At 47.0% G+C, this 14552-nt stretch overlaps 1 pseudogene; it reads right to left on the bottom strand.

Moving 5' to 3' along the window:
* Positions 1 to 6150: 6150 nt before the first annotated feature.
* LOC121286418 lies at positions 6151 to 6365 on the bottom strand (annotated as a pseudogene).
* Between the last annotated feature and the right edge of the window lie 8187 nt (positions 6366 to 14552).

Below are 14552 nucleotides of genomic sequence, written 5' to 3'. Positions count from 1 at the left end.
TGAATCCAATTTGAAATAAGCTACATTTTGGAATTTTTGTATGTTTGATCCCTGGGTCAACTTTTTAAACCATCTTTTGGTGCTTTACTGCGATCGTGTTATCTTTATGCCAATGGAAAAAGATTTGCACGTGCCAGTGGTCTGGAAAGTTACTCACATGGGGGTTAGCTGGATCAACTCATTTGTGTGAGGAAAAATTGGACAGGTTGGGCCTGTATCCATTAAAGCTTAGAAAAATGACAGGCGATCTTATTGAAACATATGAGATCCTGAGGGGACTTGATAGGGTGGGAGCTGAAAGGATGCTCCCCCTTGTAGGAGACTAGAATTAGGGTACATGGTTTAAAAATAAAGGTGTCAGCCATTTTAGACAGAGGTGAGGGGTGGAATTTTCTGAGCCTGCTGGCAGTGGGTGTGATTGGTGGCATGCACGGAAAATATGGCGCGACCTGATTCATGACTGCATGAAGGCAGGTCGCGATTGTCCACTCAGCACACTGATGGCTGGCTGCATAGTAATATATCGGCATATAATTAAATGGCCATCCCGCTAGACTCTTGGAATCCCGCCATATCATCTGTCCACATCGGCGGGAAAGCATGTCGACGTGTTTCACAACCGCACACAGGTGATGTGCACTTGGCGGCCTTCACTTTGGGGGAACTTAGGTGAGTGAGCAGCAGCGTTCTCCACAGCTTGCCTATTGTTTACAGGCCTCAGGGGCTTCAGGGGCCTCAGAGGCGCCTGATTGGTCGGGGGGGCGGTGGCGGGGAACTCTGATGCCTGGCCCTGGATGCGACTGCTGAGGGGAGGGGGTGTCTGGGGGCAAGGTGCCAGCCAGCCTTGGAGGTGACCATAGTCGTTGTGGCCGGGGGGTATTCAAGTGCTGCCCTGGCGCTGCATGTCAAGCACAGGCAATCAAGGTGGGGCAGGCAGGGTAAGCGTGGGAAGTGGCCACACATTAGGGACACCTGTATAAACTCTGCAACTAAGACGGATCAGGCGCAGCTGCAGTGATATGATTGGAGTCGGGCTCCTAGCTTGTCCGCTCATGCAAGCAATGCGGAGACACCAAAGGGTCACAAGCACTCCATATGTTACCGCGGCCCCCCCTTCACCCCAGCACAGACTTCGAGTCCGTCATCACTTTACTGAAGCGAAGCAGTTGGGCTGCGCGTGTTGTACAACCTCCTCGCCAATGTTGGCCATGTAGCAGTCACTGCTGGAGGCCCTCACAACCCTTTGCAATCTCAGCATCCTGATTTGGAACAGTGTCCTTCATGTTGCAGGTTGACAGGGCAGCCATGCAGCGCACTCATCTCTGGCCATCCAAGGGGTGACCAGCACTCACCGGGAAGCATTAAGGGGTGGTCACACAGGACCAGGAAAGGTGCTAAGTACACCCATGATAACCACGTCTCTCTCTCTTTCATGCTGCAGGAGGACCACATCAGGATCATGGATCTTGGTGACCTAGCTGTATGCCTGATGGCCCACAGAGACCATAGAAGACTGAGGAGAGAGCGACTGAGGCTCCTGGCTGTGCAAAAGCAGGAGCAGCAACTTCATGAAGAAGGGGCAGTAGTGGCTCCAGCACATGCTGCCCAGGAGCGACAGCGAGCCATGGCTGGTCGGTGTCTAGCAACACCCAGGGTCTATAGATGCCACCTGACATTCTTGCAGATGACTGACAACCAGTGTCACCAACGACTGCACATGTCTAGGGACCTGGTGGCTCACATCTGCCACTTACTGCAGGGCTTGGCACCATGGGGACATAGAAGGCATCCACTGCCAGTGGCTGTGAAAGTGACCACGGCGCTTAATTTCTATGCCAGTGGCTCCTTTCAGAGCTCCACAGGTGACCTCTGTGGGATTTCACAAGCCACCACCCACAAATGGATCCATGAGGTCACGGATGCCAACCTCTCCATGGCACACAGCTTTGTGCATTTTGCCTGGGACTGGGACAGTCAGGATACAAAGGCCATTGGATTTGCCCTGATCTAGGGATTCCCACAGGTGCAGGATGCGATTGATGGTACTCATGTGGTGCTCAGGTCTCCTTCGCTACACTTGATGGACTACATCAACTGCAGGGGCTTCCACACACTGAAAATGTAGCTGGAATGCGACCACCAGAAATGAATCCTGCAGGTGTGCCCATGGTTTCCAGGGACCGTGCATGGTGACTACATCCTGAGTTGCTCGCCGGTCCCTGCCATCTTCCAGGTTCCATAGAAGCTGCAGGGATGGCTCCTTGGGGACATGGGCTTACGCACAGAGGCTGTGGCTGATGACACCCATGTGGCAGTCTCATACCACAGGAGAGCAAAGCTATAATGAGGCTCATGCTGCAGCTCGCAACTTGGTGGAGCAGATCATGGGGATGCTGAAGATGTGGTTCTGGTGCATGGACCGGTCTGGTGGAGCCTGCAATACAGTCCGCAGAGGGTGTCACGCATCATCGTTGCCTTCTGCACCCTTTACAACCTGGCACTGCAACGGGGAGAGGAGCTGGCTAAGGAGGAAATGGAGGAGCTACACATCTCATTTGATGAGGAAGATGCCGACAGGGATGAGGCTGAGGGGGCTTTCGCTGGTGATGATGGCGGGGATGAAGCTCTCGCACTGGCTAGATGAGACAGGTGCACTAGGGAGGCCCTCATAGCTACCAAATTTGTGGAGGATGATGACGAGATGTCTCCATAGTTCCTCACATTGCAGTTGTGAACGTTTGACTCCAGTCTGGCTTATGGCAGCATGAATACACTCTGTGAGAATGCTCCTGTCATGGAGATGCAGTGGAGGCCCTAATAGTTGCTCGATTGCAGGAGGATGATGACAACATGCAGTGAGGACACTCCATAGGTCTTCACATAGTCTCTGAGAATGTCTGACTCTTGTCTGCCGAGGGCAGCTCGCTTGTGCTCTGTGATCAGGGCCATCTCAGAGACACAGCCATGAAACTTTGGACGCACCTGATGCTGTGTCCACCTTCAGCAGCTCAACCCTTCAGGAGCTGGTGCACAGCATCACTGGCTGCGGATGCTGGTGTGATGGGGTCCAGCCCCACCTTAAAGATGCTGAGAGCGCAGAGAGAATGACAGAACTCTGTGGTGCCTGCCCACTACATTCTGGCAGCAATGACAAGCACTGCCGAGGTGCAGGCATGAGTAATGTTTCCAGGGAGTGTGAGGCTGGACCATCACTGTGATCTGAAGGCTGCAGAAAGTACAGGGAAGAGGCCCTGGACTGAGGCACCTGCCTTTTATCTTGTGCAGAAAGCTTTCACATCTGAGTGACAAGAACAATGCTCATCAGAACGAGGAGCCATTGGCAGGGAGACATTCTTGGGAGTTTATTGACAATAGTGAACAGTATGTACAAGTGGGCAATACCAGTGCCCAGACAGTGCAACTACTTTTACCTAACTTTCCTAACCCTGCCGCTATGTCTTGGTGCTCCCTGGACATCCACAGCAGAGGTGGAGGCAGCCTGCTGACTGTGACGCCCTGTCTGTGATGACTTTGCTGGGTGTCCTCTGGAGGGCCGAGACATGGTGGGCCCCGGCCTGCTTTTGGGGTCCTGCTGTGTGGCAGTGGCACCCTCCTCAGCCTGTGAAGCTGGAGCTGCGGAGGTCACAGGAGAAGGGATAGTCAGATGGGCCGTTCACTCCCAGAGTCACCTGGGTGGATGCCCCCGGAGCATGCACCTGCTGATCCTTCTCCCTATTGGTGCCTGAGGGCCCCTGGCTGACTCCGTGAGTGGAAGGGGTAGCTGGAGGGAGATTGCCAGCACCCCATTCATGTACACACTATTGGAGGCCAACAATGGCATCAGCGATGGAGTTAAGCCTGCGCAGCAGTGCAGGAGTGAAGTCCTGGACCAAGGTCTCCATCCTGCCAACGTTGACCTCAGTGCATTGCAATGCTGGCGCTACTGCCTCAGCCTGAAAACAGATGGACTCCTCCATCGTGCCTTGCAATCTGAGAAATTCAGTGGACATCCCTTCCTGATGTTCCCTAGCTTGCCTTTGTCTCTCCAGCAACTGTGACATGATTGAGTCCAGAGGCCTTCAGCAGTCCTCTGAGTGCTGGGGCCCTGGGAAGTCCCTGCCTCTGCCTGCTGTGGATCAGAAAGTTTAATGTGCTTACAAGATTGTGATCCCAAGGCCACTCTAAAGCTATGTTCTGCTGAGGTGTGTGTCTCTGCACTGGTGGAGGGTGTGGGTGAATGTTGTGACTGGACTTCAGGGAGGGTGCATTCAGATTCCTCTTCAGAGGTTTCTTTGGGGCTTCATTGGAGGCTCTGGGTCATGGACTCCATCAGCTGTTTGGCAGATGTGCCTGTGAAAGCAAGGGGAGATAATTGCTGCATGGCAGTGGCTGGTGAAAGAGGACACCTCACTCACAGCATGGTTGTTTGATGTTGCACTGCTGGACCCTCACTTGGTGGAGCATCACCAACCTTACCGTCAGCAAAGGACCAGTCCAGTAATTGCCGGCAGCTGAATGGCTCTGTTTTCAAATTCTGACAGAACTCTCATCACCGGCATCCCTTCACCTGTCTGTGACCTTCCCCTCCTGTTGTGTGCCAGTTTGTCCTGCATGGATAGAGATGGGGGGAGTATATCAGGACACCTGCTGGGCCAGATGATAAGTATGCCTGGCCTGTGTGGGTGGTGAGTGGTCGCATGGACGGGATGAGGACAATGAGGGGGTGTGTGAGAGAGTGAATGGTGATGTCTCTTGCATTGGCAGTGGGTGAGGGCCCTGTGGATATGTGATGGGTTTGTGAGTGTGTGAGTTGGGAGTGATGAAAAGAGTGGTGGAAAGGGGGACATCATTCGTCCTTTTGCAGCACTGTGTGGCTGTCCTCCTTAGCAGGATATTTGCCCTGACCACTGCCGCCGTTGCCTCTCAAGTCGGGTTGGTTACTTTGCTGCCCATCCTGCGGCCAGAGCACCTCCTGGCAGGTCTCCATGGCATCCAGCAGTCGCTCGAGGGTCCCGTCATTGAAGCGGGGGGCTGCAGTCTTTTTTCCTTTGCTGGCAATGTCTCCCATGCAGCAGTGGTGAGCTGGTGGTGATGAGCGCTTTGCTGGCGGCTGCCTTTTTAAAGATGGGGGCCGGCATAATGTAACAGGGAAGTGATGGCAGGCAGGCGAATGAGAGCCCGCTCGCCATGGAAATGGCATGTTTCGTGGGAATGAATAAATAATGAGGCATGTTCTGGATGATGCAACGGGAAAACCCACCATTTTCGTCAGTGGGTATGACCCCATTTTACCAGCCCGCCACTGCACTTAGTGCAATTCTGGGAAAATTCCACCCGAGGAGAATTTTTTTCTTTCAGAGGGCCGTAAGTCTGTGGAAGTCTCTTCCCCAGAGAGCTATGAAGACAGGGTCATGATTTTTAAGGCTGATTTAGATAAGTTTTTGATTGACAAGGGAGTCATAGGGTATTGGGGGTAGACAGGAAAGTGGAGTTGAGGCTACAGTCAGATCAGCCCTGATCTTATTGAATGGCGGAGCAGGCTTGGGGGGCTGAATGATTTGCTCTTGCTCCTAATTTGTATGTTTGTATGTTCGTACGTGTCTCAATTGGAGTAGGGATTGGCATAAATCCTATGTAAAGTGGGTGTAATCTTCTGAGCGGATGGTCATAAACTGAAACCTTTAAAAGGGCAATTTTGGCTGAACTGTGCACCAGCAGTCTTGGTGGTGGTGCAAGTGGTGATCATTGGTTGGTGGTCATGGGCAAGGAGGGATGGCGAACAAGGAGGGAAGGAGCAGTGCTGGCCCGCACTTGACTCTCATCTAAATTTATTTTATGCCTCATCAATCTTTTTGTGGTAAAGTGGAGTGCTATGTACCTTTAAGAGAATGTAGTTAGTTTACCATGTGACTGTATTGACCATTTATTACACAATGTGGGCTTCTTGGGTAATGGTAAGTCTAGAGCTGGAGGAGAAGCCAAGAGATTGAAGAAGCACACATGGTGTTTTTTTTTAAATTGTTCAAATAAAATGTTTTCTTGCTCATTGGAAAAGCACACCAAAAATGTGTGCGGAATAGATACATCTGACAAGTCCCTACTCGCAAATTGAGGGCAGCATGCTGACTCTTTATTTATTTTTAATGGTAATCATTTCAAAATAGTGTCTTCATTAGGTTCCGCCAATTGTTTCGCAATGCACTCAAGCTCCTCTCATTTTTTTTTTCTTCATCCTCAATTCTCCTCTACTCTTCAGCAATGGACTTTCGATAATCATATTGCTTCTTCCCGTAGATGATACCAACCAGCAATGTTGAATACCTAGCCATCTTGATGAAAGGCGACACCTGTGCCAGAGGAACCATGGCGAGTGCTCTGTTCTTAGTTCCAATAAACCACCAGTGTTTGATCAATTAATTGGTCTTTCTGCCTATATTGTTTCAAGCACCAAACACTAGGCGCAGCTAGCAATTGCCAGACAAAGTGAACTTGATAACCAAAAACATAAAACTAGTGACAAGGATAAATGGGATCAATTGACAGCAATCAAGAAAGCCATGGTAAGCCAGCCATGTTACTTCGCAACTACCTTGAAAGCTGTTTGAAAGTGCAGCCTCGTTAGTTATCGGGTATGCCACGGTTTGGACATCTTGAACCACTCAATCCCATTTCTGACGACTGGTCTCATTACGTTGAATGCCTAATGTTCTTCTTTACCGCTAATGACATCGCAGGAACATGGCAGGAACAAACCTATGGGCTGATCTACAGCCTCATGTCACCTAGCATCTCCGATACAAAGACTTTCGATAAATTAGTAAACATTGTAAAAAACCACCTGAAGCCAAAGACCTCAGTCGCTATGCAGCATTTTAAATTCTTTGAAGAACAGGGTTCCAGGAGAAACAATCACGGTCTATATAGCTGCCTTAAAGGAATTAATGGAATATTGTGAGTTCGGAACTTTAATTAATGACATGTTGAGACCGATTGATATGCGGAATCAGGAACGATGATATTCAAAAGCGATTGCTATCTAAAACTAATCTAGACTTCATTAAGGCATTACAATTGGCAACAGCCATGGAGAGACTTGGAGGCAATAAAGATACACAAAAGGGTGGGAAGAGCCGGTAACAAAAGGTCCAAAAACATCGGACTCTGCAGAAAGGCAAGGAACACCCACTACGTCCAGACCATTGAAGAACAACAGTACTACAGTGAAAACCCGTTACATTAATGAGAGAAATGCATCCAAGCAGCCTGCAGGCGATTGATAGTTCGGAAATATCAAATACTTTTTCTGCCACTGCAATAGTCACATAATGCAGCACTGTCAAGACAGGCTGAGACAGCATGTTGAACACAAAGGTCGAAATCGTGAAATCTGTCTCGTTGAAGAACCAGAGGAAGCAGAATCTGACAGCTATTCATTATGCAATCTGAAAGTGGGGAGAACTGAGCCAATCCAGGTATTCATTGGAGTCATTGACCAGCCCATCAAGATGGAGGTCGATACTGGGCATCAACATCTGTCATAGGAGAATATATGTCAGGCACTTGAATAAAGGAGCCCTTCCTTTAAGTTGGAACAATCAGACACTAAATTAAAAACGTATGCGGGCGAAGAAATAAGAGTGAAAGAGATATATCAAGTTCTGGTGCAGTATGGGGATCAGTCTGCAAATTTACCCCTATAGTACCAGCTGGCGCAGACCCCAGTTTAATTGGTCGCAACCAGCTCAAAAAGATTAAATTACAATGGGCCAAGATTTTTCAAATCAGAATGAGAAATTTAGAGGAATCGTTACAAAAGTACGCTTCCATTTTCAGTGATGAGCTATGAAGGATTCATGGACTACAAGGCAAAATCCTTGTAGACCATAAAGCAACATCCAGGTTTATCGGAATCAGACCAGTCCCTTATGCTCTACGGGACACGGTCAAGACTGAGATTAAACAGGTTGCAAAAGTTGGATATCTTACAACTGGCGCAATTTTCCGAGTGGGTGGCACCAACAGTAACTGTACTGAAGCCAGACCAAAGTGTTCACTTATGCGGTGACTATAAGTTAACTGTAAACAGAGTGGCCAAACTTCATAGACACCAGATAACAAAGATTGACGAATGATATTCGAAATTGGCAGGAAGCATCACATATTCAAAACTTGACATGAGGCATGCCTACCAGCAGGTAGAGTTGGAAGAAGGCTCTAGGGAATTTGTGAACATCAATACACGTTGAAGATAATATCAATAAACTTGACTACCCTTTGGGGTCTCATCAGCGTGTGCTATTTTCTAGCGTACCATGGAAAATCTGCTTCAGGGACTGCCCCAAGTCATTGTTTATCTGGATGATGTCTTAGTCACTGGAAAAACTGACGAAGAACACTTAGCTAATTTGGAGGAGGTGCTCAAATGCTTCTCACAAGCGGGGGCATGCTTGAAGTGAGAAAAATGTCTTTTCCAAGCCAAAGAGGTAGTTTACTTGGGCCATAAGATCGACAGGCAGGGCCTGCATCCTGTAGAAGAAAAGGTCAAGGCTATTCGCGCGGCACCTGCACCAAGAAACACTACAGAACTAAAGACTTTCTTAGGCATGATAAACTACTATGGGCAATTTCTCCCAAATCTATCAACTGTCCTGGCTCCATTATATGCATTGCTTAAGAGAAACAATAAATGGATTTGGCAAGCTTCGCACCAGGATATGTTTCTGAAGGTGAAGCAATTGTTAAGATCATTGGCTCTACTGGTCCACATGGACCCAAAGAAAGAATTGATTTTAACTTGTGATGCATCCCCTTGTGGAGTAGGGACTGTACTTTCACAGATGGCAGATGTCTCTGAACAACCCATTGGTTATACATCTCACATGCTCAGTGCTGCAGGGCGATGATATTCTCAAATTGAGAAGGAGGGCTTGGCTGTTGTATTTGGTGTTTGGAAATTCCATCAATACCTCCATGGTCGCCATTTTTGTATTATATCAGACCACAAGCCCCTGCTGGGATTATTTGGAGAGGATAAGGCGATACCCCCCATCGCATCTGTTCACATCCAGAGGTGGGCACTGATGTTGGCTGCTTATGAACATACTTTTATTCACTGATCGGGAAGCCAGATCGCACATGCTGATGTGCTGAGCCACCTTCTCCTGCGAGATAACAACGTAAAGGATCAAATTCCCCAGGAACTTGTCTTGGTGGTAAATTTTTTGGATTCCTCCTCTGTCCTGGCCAAACAAATCAATGAGTGGACAAGCTGAGATCCAATTTTATCTCATGTCTGGGAGCAGGTCTTGAATGGATGGTCAGACGAGCCAAAGTCTGATGACACGAAACCCTATTTCAATCACAGGTATGAGCTTAACTGCCAGGATGGGACATTGCTCTGGGGAGCAAGAATTATTGTGTCCCTGAGAGGGTAAAGATCATTACTGGCCAAATTACACAGCGCTCACCCTGGCATTAGTAGGATGAAGATGCTCATGCGCAGCTACTTGTGGTGGCTAGGGATGGACGTGGACATCGAAACCATCGTCAAAAGTTGTCTTCAATGCCAGCAGGCACAAAATCAATCCCCACCTTAGCTCCATTGCAGGGCCAGGGTGACCATGGGTGTGCCTCCATGTCGACTACATGGGGCCCTTCTTGGGCACAATGTTCCTTTTACTAATAGACGCTGACTCCGAGTGGATGGATATCTATGAAGTCCAGTCACCCACGTTTGCTGCCACCGTAGACAGTTTGTGACAGCATTTGCAGTGCACGGATTACCAGAGGTGCTTGTGTTAGACAACAGGACTGCATTTCCCAGCATTACAACCCTCAACAGAATAACTCAAATCAAAACCTCGCCTTACCACCCCACCTCTAATGGTTTGGCTGAGCGGGCAGTCCAAACTTTTAAATTCAGGATGAAAAAGTTGGACAGGATTCCATCAGTACCAGATTGTCACGGTTCCTGTTCACATACCAGACGATGCCACACATGACCACCGGTGTTGCCCCCACTGAATTGCTAATGAAGAGATTTCTCCACACCCGTCTAACACTTATCAGACCAAATTTAGGGGGGTGGGTGCAGAGAAGCCAAGAGGCCCAACAGGCTAGACATGATGTCCATAATCATGAAAGAAATTTCATGGTGGGAGACACAGTTCTTGCGAAGAACTTTGGAGAGGAGCCCAATTAGCTATTAAGTGAAGTAAGTGTCGTGACAGGGCCTCTCTCCTATAATGCATCAGTAAACGGCTGACTAATTAAATGACACATGGGTCATCTCTGGAGAAGAGAGACAGTCCCACAAGAAGGAATGCCATCATCATTTTCGTTTGAGTCTACACTGCCCGTGGAAGAAATGGCTTGGAAGTACCGGTTGGGCCTGTTAGACCTGAGAGGGTTGAAGACACAAACTTACCTGCTTCCACCAACGAGTCTGGTGGGCAGTTGACCCCTGAGAAGGGGGTCTTGGAAAAACCGCAGAAGCCATTGAGCTATGATGCTCAACACGTCCGAGGAAGCCTCCTGAGAGACTTGATTTGTAAATAGTTATACATGTAAATAATTGTGATGCTTGTCAATTGCACTTTCAAGTAAAGGGGGAGGGATGTGGTAAAGTGGAGTGCTATGTCCCTTTAAAAGAATGTGGTTGTTGACCATGTGACTGTATTGAACAATCGCTACATAGCCTGGGCTTCTTGGGTAACTGTAAGTCTTGAGCTGGGGGTGATGGAAGAAGCATACATGGTGTTAGTGCTCTGTTCTTAGTTCCAATAAACTACTAATTTTTGTTCAGTTAATCAGTCTCTCTGCCTATATTGTTTCAAGCACCAACTAATGTGCTAATATCAGGGGGGCAGTTAGCGTTTGCTGGACAAAGCAAACTTGATAATCAAAAACATAAAATATTTCCTGATGCTTAACAAGAATATCTGCTGTATGAGGTGCTAGCAAATGCAGCCAAACATGGCACGGCACCAAAGAGGGTACTACAATTTCAATCCTCCAGGAGATCCCACTGATTATTGGGAATTTGGAGCCAGGATGCAGTGGGATGGTGATGACTGGAATCCAGATATGAGAGGCAACATGAGACCTCTCAGTACGGGTAGGAGTTGTGGGCGGGTGAGAAGTGAGAATTTGCCAGTGATCTGCCTCTGTAAGAAACAGTGACAGGTCTATATAGACAGATGTCCTAATAAAGGCGCAATTTGTTAATGAAGCTACAAATTCTTCTGCCTCAAAAACTTTTCATTTCTATCTGTCTCATCAGCAACTGTGCCTCACAAATTATTCTGAGTGCACTGTGAATGCAGAAAGCAGCCACTGGCCCTCATTATAATATATGTAAATGAGTGAAGTCAGGACTGGTTGGTAGATTGTTGGAAGAACCAAAAAGACAGAACACATCAGAAGCAAATTTTGTGGCATAAAATCCCAAGAAATGGCTTCTTCCTGATCTCCCTGCCTGATTTTTCATTGGAATGTGCTGAAAAGACTGAGGACAGTCAGCCCAGTTATGCTTAAAGGTATATGGTGAGATGGGTGAGAACTACCCTTTCCTTTATTAGCTGAGGTATAGAATATACAAGCAGGGAGGTTATGCTGGAACTGTATAAATCATTAGTTAGGCCACAACTTGAGTACTGTGTGCAGTTCTGGTCACCTCATTACAGAAAGAATGTAATTACACTAGAGAGGATGTTGCCAGGACTGGAAAATTGCAGCTATGAGGAAAGATTGGATAGACTGGGATTGTTCTCCTTGGAACAGAGGAGGCTGAGGGGAGACTTGATTGAGATGTACAAAATTGTGAGGGGTCTGGATAGATTGGATAGGAGGGGCTATTTTCCTTAGCAGAGGGGCCAGTGACTAGGGGGAATAGATTTAAAGTGATTGCTAGAAAGATTAGAAGGAAGATGAGGAAATATTTTTTCACACAGAGGGTGGTAGGGGTCTGGAACTCACTGTGTGGAAGGGTGGTAGAGGTGGAAACACTCAACTCATTTAAAAGGTGACTGAAAATGCACCTTAAGTGCAGTACCCTGCAGGGCTACAGACCAAATGCTGGAAAGTGGGAATAGCTGGGTGGCTTGTTTTCAGCTGGCGTAGGCACGATGAGCCATGTGGCCACTTTCTGTGCCGTAAACTTTCTATGATTCAATGATTTTATAATATTTACTGTGTTCCTCTAGATCTTCTTTTGAATAGATTGTGAATGGTTCAGTCAGAAAAGTTGGTTATAACATTTAAGACGTTGTATGACATTCGAGGGCAGTCTGCCCTATTGTGTGAGTCAAGTGTGGCATTGCTGTGAATAGCTGTATTCCTTTTGCCTCTGTGCAAATATAAAATCATGTAAGTACGCTCCACTACTTACAGTCAAAATGATGTGGTGTTTCCTCCTTAAAGGTTCTCCAAAGGTACATTTTAGCTCATACCAAATGTCAGACTGCTAAACTGCGATTTTCACAAATTGAGTAAATAAGCTCAAATTTCACTTTGAGGTTCAAACTTTGTTAGAGTAAACTTTAAACTTCCTCAACATTGATACTGAGTTTGAACTTGAGATAAAGGATTTCATTGGTGAAATTTCTCCCTCTTATTTTCTTTTTCTTGCCAAGTTCAACATTTCGGAATCTAATCCAGCACTGCATCCTGAAGAGCTGAACCAGAGCCCTAATCTCTTAAAAACAAAGAGCATTACAGTTCCATTGCTGAAACACAGCAGGCTTTCATGGCTCATTCCTTTGTATTTTTTATCGGGATTCTAGATTCTGCAGAGACTGATCTGAAGCGGCATAACCCTACCCCCTAAAGAATGAATGAAATAGACACTCAAGGAAGGAAAGAAGTCAATCCACCTTGTTGCCAGTATCCCAAAGGCTGTGACTGCAACTAGAAAGCTCCACGGGTTATAGTCTGAACCCACTTGGATATGAAGCGACTCTGGGATATAGTCTGACTCTTGTGACTCAGAGTCTGCCCTGCTTACAATGTGAATCAAACTTCAGGGCCATTACAATGCATGTTATCAACTGGGCCACGCATTGAATTCCTGCTGGTAAAAATATAAGGCACAAAATAATTGAAACCATTGGGTTTAATTTTTACTGATCAACTCTGTTTTATAACATTGGGACCAATGATTTCTTCAGATTAAACCACTGGTGTGAAAACTCAAGCAATTCATACATCTTGCATTGACAACAGATGTTGTATAAACTATTGACTACATTCGGTTCTCTTGGCCTACTGAATAACCTCCACCCAGAGACTCTTAGCAGCAGTGCACATTAGGGGCACGTAGTCATCTCTTTTGCACAGCATTGCAAGGGCACAAATTGGTGGCAGTGGTGGGGTGGAGGGTTGTGGAGTGGTACATGCCTGATTTTAATTCGATTCAATGAAAGACAATTGAAACATAAACAAACTGAAGGAAAACTCTGACATAATAGGTGTGTCCAGAAGTATTTTGCTTTGTAAATGGGATTGGATGACACACTCAAACAATGAGGATATATATTTCTACCATATCTTTTGTTTGGTAGAAAATAATTGTTTCCATTATAGGTATTTGTATTCCAAAAAAGCATTCATGTAGAACTAAGAAACAGCAATCAGATGTGTATTGCAAAATTGTCTAATTTTAGCTAACTCCTAATACTTTCACTTATTTTAAAGTCTGCTCTATAAGTGGCCCCATACCCTGTGCACTGGACAAAGTATCCTGACATAAGCTGTCTGGCAGACAATAAATGAACTCCTGTATTGCTACCAGGTGATATAAAGAGCAGGGACCCACGTACACACTGGACACATTGTTTTCAAGGTCTTCCAAACAAAATTGATAGTTAGTATATTTAATGAAAAACTAGTAGGTGTCCCATATTGTAGTGATGAGATATTACAAGATATTGCACAATATTAGTACTACTATTAGTAGTACATTGACTTGGGACTCAGAGTACTGGGATAGGGTTTGAAGTGGAGGTCACAGGATTCCAGGAACACTAATGAGACAGGTTCTTGGAAGGTGCTCTGAAGCTCCTCAGTGATATCCCTGACCCTGGAGCTACAATTAAGTCCGGGATGGGAAGGCCCATGGATGGCCATCCTGCCCCACACTCAATGGGGCTTAAGTGGGCAATTAACATTCAGTTAAAGATGCCATTCCACCATCATTGGTATTAACCCAGCAGTGGGCGGAGGGCTCATTATGCAGGGACCACGACAAATAAATCCTGGCATGTTTGCTTGGGAATTTCAAGGTGGGGGCGGTCCCTCATTCAATGGCATCCAGTGCTTCATCTGGCACTGAGTGACCCAGCATTGGGAAGGGGGTTTCGCTGAGAGCTCCCCTTGCTGCCGACTCCTCTGTAGCCCCTTTCTGCTGTGACCCCACCCCATGAACTCCTTCCCGCCATCACTCACCTCTGGCCTGGGTCCTGGGTCTCAGGTGGTTGAGGTTCTTGCAGCAGCTGCTGCCTCTCTGATGGCGCTGCTGTTCAAAACTGCTGCCAACTTCCGATTGGCCAGCAACT

This window comes from Carcharodon carcharias, chromosome 13 (genome assembly GCF_017639515.1).
Source record: "Carcharodon carcharias isolate sCarCar2 chromosome 13, sCarCar2.pri, whole genome shotgun sequence".
Taxonomy (NCBI): Eukaryota; Metazoa; Chordata; class Chondrichthyes; order Lamniformes; family Lamnidae; genus Carcharodon; species Carcharodon carcharias.
This window is presented reverse-complemented; position numbering and strand designations above follow the sequence as displayed.